The 15,199-nt window shown below is 45.3% G+C and overlaps 1 long non-coding RNA gene across 1 annotated transcript in view; it reads left to right on the forward strand.

Moving 5' to 3' along the window:
- The first annotated feature begins 6,071 nt into the window (after positions 1-6,071).
- The window catches only part of LOC118150129 (uncharacterized), a 36,807-nt gene continuing 27,679 nt past the window's right edge, over positions 6,072-15,199 (forward strand). Inside the window, exon 1 of the long non-coding RNA XR_013530923.1 lies at positions 6,072-6,286. This is a non-coding gene — a long non-coding RNA (uncharacterized LOC118150129). The remainder of the gene's footprint in view (positions 6,287-15,199) is intronic.

Here is a 15,199-nt window from a genome sequence, read left to right on the forward strand (position 1 = left end):
GCAGTGAGGTTTAGGCATTGGCCTGTGAGCTGTGGGTGTGTTTGCAGATGACTTGAGGGTGTGTTTGCAGGTGATGTGGGAGGTTGTGGAGAAGTTGCAGATGCTTTTGCAGATGAGCCTCAGGTGTGCAGCTGAGATGGCGGCCTCTGCAGATATGCTGGAGATGCATACAGATGCGATTTCAGATCAGTGCCGTCCAGCATGGCAGGCACCAGACACACATGGTTATTTAGTGCTTGAAACATGGAGACTCCAAACTGAGATGTGCTGTGAGTGTAAAATACACACCAAATATTAAAGGCTTAGCATGATGAAAAGAACATAAGACATCTCAGTTTTAGATTACTTGTTGAAATAATATTTTGAGCACATCGATATTAATACAAATATTATTAAAATTATGTTCACCTGTTTTTAAATTTTGTTGTGTGTTGTTCGCCTCCCTGTGTCCATGTGTTCTCGTTGTTGTGTTTACAAAGCACTTCCTTTTTATTTATTTATTTATTTATTTTAATTTTAATTTTACTAAGATGGGGTGTCACCATGTTGGTCAGGCTGGTCTTGAACTCCTGACCTCAGGTGATCCACCCACCTTGGCCTCCAAAATACTTGGATTACAGGCATGAGCCACCACGCCCGGCCACAAAGCACTTTCTAGTTGGAAGTGATGGTGTTTACTGATGAGGGTGGATCACCTGAGGTCAGGAGTTTGAGACCAGCCTGACCGACGTGGAGAAACCCCATCTCTACTAAAAATACAAAATTAGCCGGGTATAGTGGTGCATGCCTGTAATCCCAGCTACTCGGGAGGCTGAGGCAGGAGAATTGCTTGAACCCAGGAGGTGGAGGTTGCCATGAGCCGAGATCGCGCCATTGCACTCCAGCCTGGGCAACAAGAACAAAACTCCATTTCAAAAAAAAACCAAACAAACCCAAAAACAACAACAACAAAGAAAGCAATCTGTCAGCCTTGGTCGCCTGGCTGTCTACTTTCCCTTTGTTTTTTTTTGAGACGGAGTCTCTCTGGAGTGCAGTGGTGCGATCTCGGCTCACTGTAGCTGTATCCTCCACCTCCCAGGTTCAAGCGATTCTCCTGCCTCAGCCTCATGAGTAGCTGGAATTATAGGTGAGTCCCACCACACCCAGATAATTTATGCATTTTTAGTAGAGATACTGTTTTGCCATGTTGACCAGGCTGGTCTCAAACTCCTGACCTAGCCATCCCCGTGCCTCAGCCTCCCAAAGTGCTGGGATTACAGGTGTGAGCCACTGTGCCTGGCCTGGACCCAATGTTTAAGTAGAGTTGCCCTAAGCTATGGCCTGGTCTACAGAGGTGAAATCTATGGAAGAGAATGGGAGTTTGGGGAAGGGGGCCAACCCCACCAGCACTGTCCTCAGCACCACGCTAACTGAGCTCCTTCCAGCAGTGACCAAGTCTGCACCAGGCCTGCCCTTTTACATCTCCCAGACCAGTGGGGGAAGATACCCATCCCTTCCCAGGGACAGCCCAGATGGTCAGGGTGAGGACAGAGGGAGTATAACCTGAGGAATCAGGGCTGAGATGGGGGAGCCACAGAAGGCTGACGGGACCCAGAGAAGGCAACGGGCACATGCTGAAGTGTCAGGAACGTGATCTTAGAGGAGAACTGAGGCGTTAAGGAAAAATGAGCCAAGTAAAGATAGTGAATGGGGCCAGACGCGGTGGCTCACGCCAGTAATCCCAGCACTTTGGGAGACCAAGGTGGGCGGATCACCTGAGGTCAGGCGTTTGAGGCCAGCCTGGCCAACATGGTGAAACCCCATCTCTACTAAAAATACAGAAATTAGCCGGGTGTGGTGGTGCACGTCTGTAGTCCCAGCTACTCAGGAGGCTGAGGTACTACAAGAATTGCTTGAACCCGGGAACTGGAGGTTGCAGTCAGCTGAGATTGTGCCACTGTACTCCAGCCTGGGCAACAGAGTGAGTCCCTGTCTCAAAAGAAAGAAAGGAAAGAAAGAAGGAGGGAGGGAGGGAGGAGAGAGAGAGAGAGAGAGAGAGAGAGAGAGAGAGAGAGAGAGAGAGAGAGAGAGAGAGAGAGAGAGGAAGAATAAGAATATGAAAGTGGAAAAATAGCATATGCAGAAGCCATGGGATGATCTGGTGACCCAGCCCCTTGCTACTCCAGGTTCAGTCCTTCGTGGAACTCAGCAGTAACAGCATTGCACGGCTGCCTATTGCTGCATAACAAACAGCCCCCAGACATTGTTTCAAAACAGTGACAGGGCTGGGTGTGGTGGCTCATGCCTGTAATCCCAGCACTTTGGGGGACCAAAGCAGGTAGATCACGAAGTCAGGAGATCGAGACCATCCTGGCTAACAGGGTGAAACCCCATCTCTACTAAAAATACAAAAAATTGGCCAGGTGTGGTGGCACATGCCTGTTGTCCCAGCTACTTGGGAGGCTGACGCAGGAGAATTGCTTGAACACAGGAGGCAGAGGTTGCGGTGAGCTGAGATCACACAACTACACTCCAGCCTGGGCAACAGAGCAAGACTCCATCTCAGAAAAAAAAACACAAAACAAACAAACAAAAGACAGTGACAACATGCGTTTTGCTCATGAATCTACAATCTGCAGGGATCCCTCATCTCTGCTCCACGCTGTCCAAGGCTTCAGGTAGAATCACTGAAGGCACATTTGCTCTCCTGTTTGATGCTGGTCCTGGGAAGGCCTCTGTTCCTCTTCCTGTCGTCTGTCTGCATGGGCTACGTTGGGCTCCCAAGGAGCTTAGAAGATGGGTTCCAAAGGCACGTGTCCTGAGAGGGAGCCAGGCAGAAGCCACGTCGCCGCGTGTGACCCGCCTCATAAGCCATGCAGGGTCACTCTCAGCACATTCCATTTGCGGATGCCACTGCAAAGTCTTTATCCGGTTCAAAGAAAGGGGCAACGGACTCTGCCTTTTCATGGGAGAGTACAGGGTTCTGGAGGAGCACGTGGGACAGCAAATACTGCTGGGATCATCGGTGGGAAACGCAAGCTGCTCCAGCAGGCTCGGAACTTGGTAGACGCGCTGACTCTCAGACCCAGGGCAGGCCAGCCAAAGCAGAGCCTGAGCATGAGAAGAGTTGCAGCTGCTTCCTTTGCAAATTAGGTTTGAGGAGCACGGTTCTAAATCACTAATTGGACGCTGTGTTGAGCAGGTGGAGCAGGGAACCAGTAGTTACTTTTAGAGAGCTCTCTCTGGCTGCGTGTGGAGGTTGGATTAGAGGGCTCAAGAGTGGTGTTCCAGTAGAAAGAACCAAAAAAAAAAAAAAGATGAATTGAACATTACCAAAATTTCAAGCCTGTGTGCATAAAAAAACACTGTTGAAAATAGATGGCCAGGCCAGGAGTGGTGGCTCACGCCTGTAATCCCAGCACTTTGGGAGGCTGAGGCTGGCAGATGGCTAGGCCAGGAGTTTGAGACCAGCCTGATCAACAGGGCGAAACCCTGTCTCTGCTAATACAAAAATTAGTGGGGTGTGGTGGGGCTCACCTATAATCCCAGCTAACTCACGAGGCTGAGGCAGGAGAATCACTTGAACCTGGGAGGTGGAGGATACAGCTACAGTGAGCGGAGATCGCACCACTGCACTCCAGAGATTCCATCTCAAAAAAAAAAAAAAAAAGAAAGAAAGAAAATAGATGGCCAGGCGACCAAGGCTGACAGATCGCTTTGAGCCAAGAAGTTTGAGACCAGCCTGGGCAACATGGCAAAACCCCGGCTCTACTAAAATATACAAAATTAGCTGAGTGTGGTGGCATGTGCCTGTAACCTCAGCTACTCCGGAGGCTGAAGTGGGAGGACTGCCCAGGAGGCCAAGTCTGCAGGGAGCCCAGATCGCACCACTGCACTCCAGCCTGGGCGACACAGAGAGGCTCTATCTCAACTTAAAAAATAATAAAAAAGAAAAAAGACAACCTACGTAATAGGAGAAAATAGTTGCAATAATATATATCTAACAAGACTCTAGTATCTCAAATATATGAGTAACTTTTACAACTCATCCATATAAAGACAAATATTAATAGTTCAGTTACAAAATGTGCAAATAACTTGAATAGATATTTCCCCAAAGAAGATAAGTCATTAAGCCAGCAAGCACGTGAAAAGATGCTCAACATTTGCCTTAGTGAGGGTTCTCCGGGAAAACAGAATAAATTATATCTCTCTATATAAAATTATACATAAAACAATAAATTACATACCTAAATTATATGTATAATTATATAGGCATATATATAATTATACATATGATTAAAGTATTTGTATCATTTAGGTACATCATTTATTATATATATAAATTTAATAAATAATATATATAATACATATATCATAATGTATAATACATATAATACTATATATAATAGATATATAATATTTATAATAAATTATATATATATCCAAATTATACATATATATAAAAAAGAGTAAATTATATATATACCCAAATTATATATATGTATTAGAAAAGAAACGAGCGAATTTGCTTCTGTTCGGACATCCGTCTTCTCCCGATCTCAGGTATTTGCACTCCTGGTTATGAAGCCTTCAAACTTGGACCGAATACACCACAGGCTTTCCTGATTTCCAGCTTGCAAATGGCAGATCCTGGCACTTCAGCTTCCATAATTACCCGATCCAATTTATATACATACCTAATTTGGGTTCTCTAGAAAAACAGAGTAAATTATATATATACCCAAATTATATATATGTATTATATATATATATAATTATACATATATATATACCCAATTATATATATATATATCCAAATTATATATATGTATTATATATATATATATAATTATACATATATATGTATTATATATATATAATTATACATATATATATATACCCAATTATATATATATCCAAATTATATATATGTATTATATATATATAATTATACATATATATATACCCAATTATATATATATATATCCAAATTATATATATGTATTATATATATATAATTATACATATAATACATATATATAATTTGGGTATATATATAATTTACTCTGTTTTTCTAGAGAACCCAAATTAGGTATGTATATAAATTGGATCGGGTAATTATGGAAGCTGAAGTGCCATTTGCAAGCTGGAAATCAGGAAAGCCTGTGGTGTATTCGGTCCAAGTTTGAAGGCTTCATAACCAGGAGTGCAAATACCTGAGATCGGGAGAAGACGGATGTCCGAACAGAAGCAAATTCGCTCGTTTCTTTTCTTTGTTTTGAGACACAGTTTCGCTCTGTTGCCCAGGCTGGAGTGCAGTGGCGCGATCTGAGCTCACTGCAGCCTCTGCCTCCCGGGTCGAAGCGATTCTCCTGCCTTAGCCTTCCTAGTAGCCGGGATTACAGGCGTGTGCCACATTGGCTAATTTTTTTTTGTATTTTTTCTAGTAGAAAGGAGGTTTCACCATCTTCTCCAGGCTGGTCTCAAACTCCTGGCCTCAAGTGATCCACCCGCCTCCGCCTCCCAAATTACTGGAATTACTGGCATGAGCCACTGCGCCCGGTCAGCTCACGGTGGGGCTTCTTTGTGCGTCTATTGGGCTCCCACCTGCTGTTATGCCATGTGTCCACCAGGCGGCGCCAACACACACCGCTGTAGCCCCTCCAGGCAAGTTAGAGACTGGACAGAGAGGGGCGGGACCAGACGGTGAGGTCCTTTGAAGAAGCAGGTCCTTAGAGAGGGCGTGGTTGAGACAGGCTATTCCCACACGGGGGTCTCCTGCGGGCGGAGAAACTCCAAATTCTGGGGAGCAGGAGACAGGTAGTGTTATGGGCTGAATAATCACTGCTAAAGAAACACATGTCACAATCCCTGGAACCTGCGAATGGTAACTTATGGCAAAAGGACTTTGCAGACGGGATGAAGTTAAGAATCTTGAGATGGGGAGATTCTCCTGGGTTATGTGGGTGGCCCTCAATGGAATCCCAAGTGTGCTTGCAAGAGAGAGACTGAGTTCTAAACACAGAGGAGGAAGTGAGGTGGTGGGAACAGAAGCACGAGGGTGCGTGATGTCAGAAAGGGGCTGGAGCAAGGGATGCGGCAGCCTCTAGAAGGGGAAGAAGCAGCACAGATGCTCCCCGAGGCCTCCAGCTCAGCGCAGCCCTGCCAGCACCTCGAGCTGACACGCCTGACTCAAAAGCCATAAGGACATCAATTTATGTGAATTTAAGTGACAAGTTTGGGGCCACTTGTAGCGACAACTATGAGAAACTCCTACAGGCAGAAACAAGGCACAGAGGCAATGGTAATTCTTTCTTTTTTTCTTTCCTTCTTTTTCTTTCTTTCTTTCTTTTTTTTCTTTCTTTCATTCTTTCTTCCCCTTTCTCCTTCTTTCTTTCTTTTTTTCTTTCTTTCCTTCTTTCTTCTTTCTTTTTTGTTTTTTGTTTTTTTTTTTTTAGAAGGAGTCTTACTCTGTCACCCAGGCAGGAGTACAATGGCGGAATCTCGGCTCACTGCAACCTCCGCCTCCCGGGCTCAAGCAATTCTCCTGCCTCAGCCTCTCCAGTAGCTGGGATTACAAGTGTGCACCAACACACCCAGCTAATTTTTGTATTTTTAGTAGAGATGGAGTTTCACTGTGTTGGTCAGCCTGGTCTTGAACTCCTGACCTCATGATCCATCCACCTTGGCTTCCCAAAGTGCTGGTATTACAGGCACGAGGCATCGTGCCTGGCAATTTTTTCTATTGAATATAACTTAAGCTAAAATGAAAATATCAGCAATAGATCTGATGAGACTGTGGGACAGCTGGAGCAGTCAGACAGCTGCTGGGAGTGTGCACTGGTACAAGCGCTTTGGAAAACCCCGTGTGTGACGCTGAACATACAGCACCTAGAAGCCAGTAGTTCCCCACCCAGCATATACTAAAGAGAAACGTGCAGGCGTTCACCAAAGACACCTACTAGAACAGTCACAGTGAGTGGCCCAATCTTAATAGCTTCAAACAGGAGGTTACCCACATGCCCATCAGCAGGAGAATGATGGTGTTCCCACCCTTTCTGTTGAGAGTGGGGTATGTGTGCCAGCCCCCTGAGTATGGGTGGGCTTGTGACTTCTAACACTAATAGTTGTGGGGAAAGTGACCCGAGGTGACATCTAAGACTGAATCATACAAAGTATGAGCTTTGGCTGGGCCCGGTGGCTCACGCCTGCAATCTCAGCACTTTGGGAGGTCAAGGCAGGTGGATCGCTTCACCCCAGGAGTTTGAGACCAGCCTAGGCCACGTGGCCAAACCTCATCTCTACAAAAATATGCAAAAAATTCAGCCAGGCTTGGTGGTGTGTGAGCCTGTAGTACCAGATACTCAGGAGGCTGAGGAGGGAGGATCACTGGAACCTGGGAGGTGGAGGTGCAGTGCTGGCATCTCTGCACTCCGACAGGGGTGGCAGAGTGAGGCCATCTCAAAAAAAAAAAAAAAAAAAAGAAAAGAAAAGAAAAAGAAAACCAGCCAGGCATGGTGGTTCACGCCTGTAATCCCCGCACTGTGGAGGCTAAGGTAAGCGACTCACCTGAGGTCAGGAGTTTGAGACCAGCCTGGCCAACATGGTGAAACCCCGTCTCTACTAAAAATACAAAAATTAGCTAGGCGTGGTGGCATGTGCCTGTAGTCCCAGCTACTTGGGAGGCTGAGGCAGGAGAATCGCTTGATCTCGGCATTGAGCCAAGATCATGCCGCTGCACTCCAGCCTGGGTGACAAGAATGAGACTTTCTCTCAAAAAAAGAAAAAAAAGGACCAGGACCTTGACACTGTTGAGGTCTGGTCAGATGTTTTGCAGAGTGCCCCTCAATTTGGGTTTATCTCACATGTTTCCTTGGGGTGTTTCCGGTTATGCATTTTGGGCAATATCAGCACAGAAGTGATGTGTCCTTCTCATGAAGTCCCAGCCAGAGGCCCAGGTGTCCATATCTCTCGTTACTGATGAGGTTCACTTTAAGCACTTGGTTCAGGTGCGTCTGCCGGGTTTCTCTACTGTGAAGTTACCATTTGTCCCATTGTAATTAATATGTATCTTGTGGAGAGATACTTTGCGAATATGCAGGTAGCCTGTTTGTACCTGCCACACTTCCCCGCGCTCCGTGGTACTTACTAGTTAACGCAGCACCATACTCTTACCCACTAATTTTTAGGATGGTTCTCGATTCTTGCCTATAAAAAATTACCACTGTGGTGTTAGCCAAATAGTAATTTTTTAAAAATTCCATCCTTCCTTCTACATTGATTAAGTGGAGGTCTGCTATAAGAAAGAGCTATTTCGGCCAGGCGCGGTGGCTCACGCCTGTAATCCCAGCACTTTGGGAGGCTGAGGCGGGTGGATCACAAGGTCAAGAGATCGAGACCATCCTGGTCAACATGGTGAAACCCCGTCTCTACTAAAAATACAAAAATTAGCTGGGCATGGTGGCGCGTGCCTGTAATCCCAGCTACTCAGGAGGCTGAGGCAGGAGAATTGCCTGAACCCAGGAGGCGGAGGTTGCGGTGAGCCGAGATCGCACCATTGCACTCCAGCCTGGGTAACGAGAGCGAAACTCCCGTCTCAAAAAAAAAAAAAAAGAGAGAAAGAAAGAGCTATTTCTTCTTCATTATTTATTTTATTTCTTTGTTCAAATTTTTATGTCAGCATGGACTCGTGGATATTTATAGGTTGGAATCCATTGCTATCATTATTTATTATGTTGCTCATGTTGTCCCCAAATTGATAATTTTTAAATTTTATTTTATTGCATTTTAGGTTTTGGGGTACATGTGAAGAACATGGAAGATTGTTGCACAGATACACACATGGCAATGTGGTTTGCTGCCTTCCTCCCCATCACCTATATCTAGCATTTCTCCCCATGTTATCCCTCCCCAACTCCCTCCAAAATGGACAATTCTAAGCTCCTCGTTGACATTTGTCATCTTTTGACACATTCCCATCATTTTTCCAGTAGATGCTTACTTTCTGTCCTCACAAAAAACTCCAGGTTCTTTTTGTGCTTTCTTGCCCCAGCCGTGGATCAGCTATTTCTCCAGGGAACCCTGGTTCCTTTCAGGAGAGAATGGTGTTTGCAAAGCATGGGCACTGATACGCCCAAGGCTGGTCTCGAACTCCTGGCTTCAAATGCTCCTCCTGTTTCAGCCTCCCAAAAAGTGCTGGGATTACAAGCTTGAGCCACCAAAAGTGGCTGAGAGGAGTATTTATTCATCTTAAGATGATAAAACTGAGGTTCAAAAAAGTAAAGCAACTTGTCCAGGGTTGCAAAGTGAGTGGCAGAGCCAAAATTTGGATCTAGGTCCCCCTGAAGTCCGGGCTGAGGGTAAATGTCTAGGTGAATCCAAATGTGTATCCAGGTGAAGAACTATTACTGTAGAACGAGGGTTGTCAGTTGGGGGTGGCTTCCCCCAAGGAGACAGTTGGCCATTCGGGAGACAGTTTTGGCTTCCATAACAGGGGTTTGGATGGGGGAGAGGGAAGGCTGGTATTGGTGTCAAGGGGAGAGAGGCCACGAAGATGAGCTGAACATCTCACAATGCACAGAATAGCCCCCACCTCAAGGAACTGTTCAGCCCAAATGCCAGTAGAGCTGCTGTGAAGCCCTGGTCTGACTTAGAAACCTGAGGATGCATCTTGCACTTAGCTAATGTTTGCTGAGTGCTGAACTGGACAGCGTGAGGGATATGGAAACAGGGCACCGGTCTGTGCCAACAAGGAGGCTGCAGCCTAGAAGGGGAGCAGGTGGAGGCAGGAGAGGCACATGAAGGCCTTCCATATAAGGCAGCAGATGATCAGTGCAAGAAGAGAGCATCCGGTAGGGCTAAGCCAGCTCTTAGGAGGAAGAGTGCACCTCTGACTATGGGAGGAACTGAGGGAAGCTGTGGGAAGGTGGTTTTGTGCTGGGTGTGTAAACAAAGTTGAGCTGGTGGGAAAACACAAGCCCTGTTCAGGGAAGGGCAGACAGGCTAGTTTGGGTGGAGAGAGAGTATTTTTTTAGTGAGTGGAGGGGGACATGCTGGAAAAGCAGGTTAGGGTTAGAGGCGGAGAACTTTAGCCTGGGTGTCTGTCATAGAGGTGGAAAAGCCTTTCCTCTCAGAATGGTGGTCTAGGCCATAGGCTATGGGGCTCAGCAGCTTCCCCAGCACTGTCGCTACAAAGGAGGGGACGTTGGAAATTGTGGTGTAGAAGGGTAACCGTCTCCTGATTTTAGGGCCAGTTTCATGCTGTGTATGTAACAAAGCCACTTCACCTCAAACTGGCCCTTGGGGAGATGGTGCTCCCAAGTGGAAATATACATCGGGTCAGCTCTCTTCTACGTGGTTGCTGTCTGAAGGGCTGGGCCACTTTATAGTGAAAACCCAGAGCAAACTTGACACCCCAAAGCAAAAGCCTGCTACCAAAAAGGTGAGTGTCACAGCAGGGCTTGCTGTGGATAAAGCTGCGAAATGGACACTACCTGGTGACAGGCTTTTTCTGGTTTATTACATTACCATTAATAGCATTAAGACATGTTGGTGGCATGTCCGGTGCAACGTAAGGAACGTAAGCAATGACTTCCTGATCTTCTATAAAGGTTCCATTGCCTTCAACACCCTCTCACCACTGCCACCATGTTTGGCCCCAGAGAAATGTGTTACTCTCTGGAAAAGGGGTTAGAGGAGAAGGCAAGAGAGCAAATCCTTGTTGAGCTAGTGTGTGTGTGTGTATTTGCCAGCTACAGTTGTGGACACTTTCCCATGCAGTATCTTATTTAACTCTCTTAACAGCGTTTGCATGTAAGTACAGTTTTCTTCCTTCAGTAAAGGAGGAAGCTGGCACTGGGAAAGGCTAGCTTGCCCTAAACCCCTATAGCAGAAAGAGGCTACATTTCGACGTATGTGTGGCCCACTTAGCCGCATTTTCTCCTCCCCTTTCCCTTTTATTGGCAATTAATCTTATTCACCTGGACTTGGGCTGCTACAGACTATGGACATCAGCATTAGTGGCAGCAACAGAAGGAGGGACGAGATTAGAATGTTCACTGCGATTGTTGGCGCAGCTGTCAGTCACTTGAAGAGTGTATGGAAGGTTCCTGGTTGGAAGCTCCTGATCTCTGGGGATGGCTCCGGCCAGGGTACTCGGCCTGGTGGTCTGCACTTTAGCCCCAGCTCAGTGTTTCCATCTGAGGACAAGAACAGGTGAGGTGATGCTGGCCTTTCTGTTAAGTAACAGATCAGACGACGTGCTTTCCAGAAATGTGGCAGATAAAATTCTTTAAACAACAACAAAAAAAATGAGACAGAGGTGTTGCAGCAGAGAGTTTAATACTTGCAAGGTGGTCAAGCAAAGAGGATGGGAGGTGTTTCTCAAATCTGCCTCCCCAAGAATTTGATTAAGGTTTTAAAGGATTTTTTGGCCAGCAGAGGGCTAGGAAATGGATGCTGCTGGTTGGTTGGGCTGGAAATGAAATCACAGAAGTGTCAAAATCGTCCTGTACAGTGAGTCAGCTCCTGGGTGGGGCTCACAGGACCAGTCCAGGCAGTTTCTGAGTACAGGTCATCAGTCTGGGTGGTGTCAGTTGGTCCCCCAGAATGCAAAGTCTGAATAGCATCTCAAACACCACTCTTAAATTCCACCATAGCAATATAACCTACAGGAGCAATTACGAAACATATAAATCTTGTGCCTACTGGCTACATGACTCCTGAGCAGTAGGTAATTATAAAAAAAAAAACAAGGTGGGGAACAATGACTGGTTACTGTGTAACTGCCTACATCTGCAGGCCCATACCATAAATTCAATGTTTCATTTGTTTTACAAAGTTGGTTTCAGTCCCTGAACAAGAAGGGGGTTAGTTAAACTATAAATTCCTTGTATAGCTGGCTGGCCTACTGACAGGAATAAGCAAAGGTGCTTAGTTTGTGAAGTTAGATGCAAGATTGAGCCAGTTACATTAGATTTCTCTCACTATGATAATTTGCAAGGGTGGTTTCAGTCCCCCTGGGCTTAAACATTCCTCATTCCCGAGATGTGAGTGGGTAATGGGATGGGAGGGGGTTGATAAGCACTCTAACTTCTTCCTGATGACAGGGGACATCGTTGGGGCTTATTCCAGGACCGGAGGAATGACACTGTGTTGTCATTGTCTTCCTATGTTCATGACTGCCTGGGTGGGGGCCCAAGTTTTGCATGACAAGGATACCAGTATTCACACCCAGAGCCTAGCACAGTACTTAAGTGAACAGCAGACTGTAAGAATCGAGCTGTAATTAAAAGAGTGAAAGCCCAAGTCTCAAGAGCTCTTGTGGAACTGATCTGAAGCCTTGAGGCATCCGGATAAATAACACCAAGAACCAAAGAAATATAAAACAAAATAAAAAAATAACACCAAGAACCAATCAGACATGGAGTCACCGGTAGAGACCTACTGTAGCCTTGATGTTTCTTGAGAATTTGTTTTCTCTACTTTTTAATGTTTTGTTTTTTTTTTAAATAAGAGATGGGGTTTCACCATGTTGGCCAGGCTGGTTTCGAACTCCTGACCTCAGGTGATCCACCCACCTCAGCCTCCCAAAGTGCTGGGATTACAGAAGTGAGCCACCACGCCCAGCTGAGAACTTGTTTTTATCCAGATTTCAACTTCTCCTGAGGTGTTGATATAAGTGCAGCGAGTGGTGTTTAACAAACTCCCCTTTGTCCAGCCAACAGGAAATCAAGCACCAGCAGATTGTCTAGGACTACCTGGGCTAGCAAACTGAGGGATCTTTGTTGTTTCTAAGGCTTTTTGCAGTTTCTTCTGGACAGTCAATTCAAAGGTAGCAGACAGGTTCCTGATCAGGTCTCTGTTGCCATAAACTCCATAACTAGGAACCAATATCCCTAGAAGGTTCTGCCACCAGAACCTTCTGGAAGTCCTCTTTTGGGTCTATGGAGAAATAGGTGGAATTTTTCACCGTTAGGATAGGCTGAGAAGGGAGTCACAAAATTTCCTGGCAGGCAGGAGCCCTTGATATGCAGGCTATCGAGATACAGGCGGCTCAGACTAACAGAGGAGGGGCAAACGGAAAGTGCAAGAAACAAACACATTTTGCTTGTTGTGGGGTGCGCAGGCGATGCCTCCTGTGTATTCACGGATGGGCTCATCCACCAAGGAGCCATGAGCTTCAGTTCCAGCTTCACGCTCTCCAGCGCTCCCACCCCCAGCAGCCCTCTCAGAGGTGTGGAGCTGTCTCCTACGACAGTTCTGATCACACTACATTATGCATTCATATGCTAGGAGAGGTACATGTAAGGAGCCGAGCAGGATTTGAATCTGAAAGAAGAGATTCTCACCTATATATTAATTTTTTATATTTTCCACTTGGGGTCTTCATGCCAGAATAAAAAGATTTCCACATATATTATCTGTCACTAAAAGGTATTTGTGGGAAGATGGTGGATGGGAGGCAGGACTAGTTTGCAGCTCCAGCTCAGAGGGACAGAGCAGTGTGTGGAGAATCACATTGCGAACTTTTACTCCGGAACTATGGCAGGAATACACCAGGAAAGCTGAGAGAACCCACAGACCCTCTGAAGGAAGCAGATTGCTCCTGCAGGACCCAGGAGACAGCCAAAATACTGTGCTGGTATCCATGGCTGAGAGACCTGAAGATGGTTTACATCACAGGACTCTGTGCAGACACCCTGGAGACTGGTAGTCCTGCTGGGTGGCTAGATCCAGAAGAGAAATAACAATCACTACAATTCAGCTCTTAGGAAGCCACATCCCTCCAAAAAGGGGGAGAGTACCACATCAAGGAAACACCCCGTGGGACTGAAGAATCTGAACAGCAGACTTGAGCCATGTCTTTCCTCTGGCATAACATACCCAAATGAGGGAAGAAAAAAAAAAACAAAAAAACAGAAAAACAACTCTGGTCTCTCAGACCTCAGTTCAATTAAATTAGAACTCAGGATTAAGAAACTCACTCAAAACTGCACAACTACATGGAAACTGAGCAACCTGATCCTGAATGACTACTGGATAAATAATGAAATGAAGGCAGAAGTAAATAAGTTCTTTAAAACCAGTAAGAACAAAGACACAATGTACCAGAATCTCTGGGACACAGCTAAAGCAGCGTTTAGAGGGAAATTTATAGCACCAAATGCCCACGAGAAAGTCGGAAAGATCTAAAATTGACACCCTGACATCACAATTAAAAGAACCAGGGAAGCAAGAGCAAACAAATTCAAAAGCTAGCCAAAAATGAGAAATAACTAAAGTCAGATCAGAGCAGAACTGAAGGAGACAGAGACATGAAAAACCCTTCAAAAAAGTCAGTGAATCCAGGAAGTGGCCTTTTGAAAAGATTAACAAAAGAAACAGACCACTAGCCAGAATAATAAAGAAGAAAAGAGAGAAGAATCAAATAGACACAATAAAAAATGGTAAAGGGGATATCACCACTGATCCCACAGAAATATAAACTACCAGCAGAGAATACTGTAAACATCTCTATACAAATAAACTAGAAAATCTAGAAGACAATAAATTCCTGAAGACATACACTCTCCCCAGACTAAATCAGGAAGAAGTCAAATCCCTGAATGGACAAATAATGAGTTTGGAAATTAATGAATAGCCTCCCAACCAACAAAATCCCAGGACCAGACAGCTTCACAGCTGAATTCCACCAGAGGTGCAAAGAGGAGCTGATACCATTCCTTCTGAAATTATTCCAAACAACAGAAAAAGAGGAACTCCTCCGTAACTCATTTTGTGAGACCAGGATCATCCTGATACCAAAACCTGGCAAAGAAAATTTTAGGCCAATATCCCTGATGAACATTGATGCAAAAATCCTCAATAAAATACTGGCAAACTGAATCCAGCTGCACTTCAAAAAGCTTATTCACCACGATTAAGTCAGATTCATCCCTGGAATGCAAGGCTGGTTCGACATGTGCAAATCAATAAATGTAATCCACCACATAAACAGAACCAAAGACAAAAAACACACAATTATCTCAATAGATGCAGAAAAGGCCTTCAATAAAATTCAACACCCCTTCAGGCTAAAAACACTCAAACTGGGTATGGATGGAATGTATCTCAAAATAATAAGAGCTATTTATGACAAGTCCACAGCCAATATCATACTGAATGGGCAAAAGCTATAAGCATTCCCTTTGAAAACGAGCACACGACAAGGATGCCC

Source organism: Callithrix jacchus, chromosome 22, assembly GCF_049354715.1.
Source record: "Callithrix jacchus isolate 240 chromosome 22, calJac240_pri, whole genome shotgun sequence".
Lineage (NCBI taxonomy): Eukaryota > Metazoa > Chordata > Mammalia > Primates > Cebidae > Callithrix > Callithrix jacchus.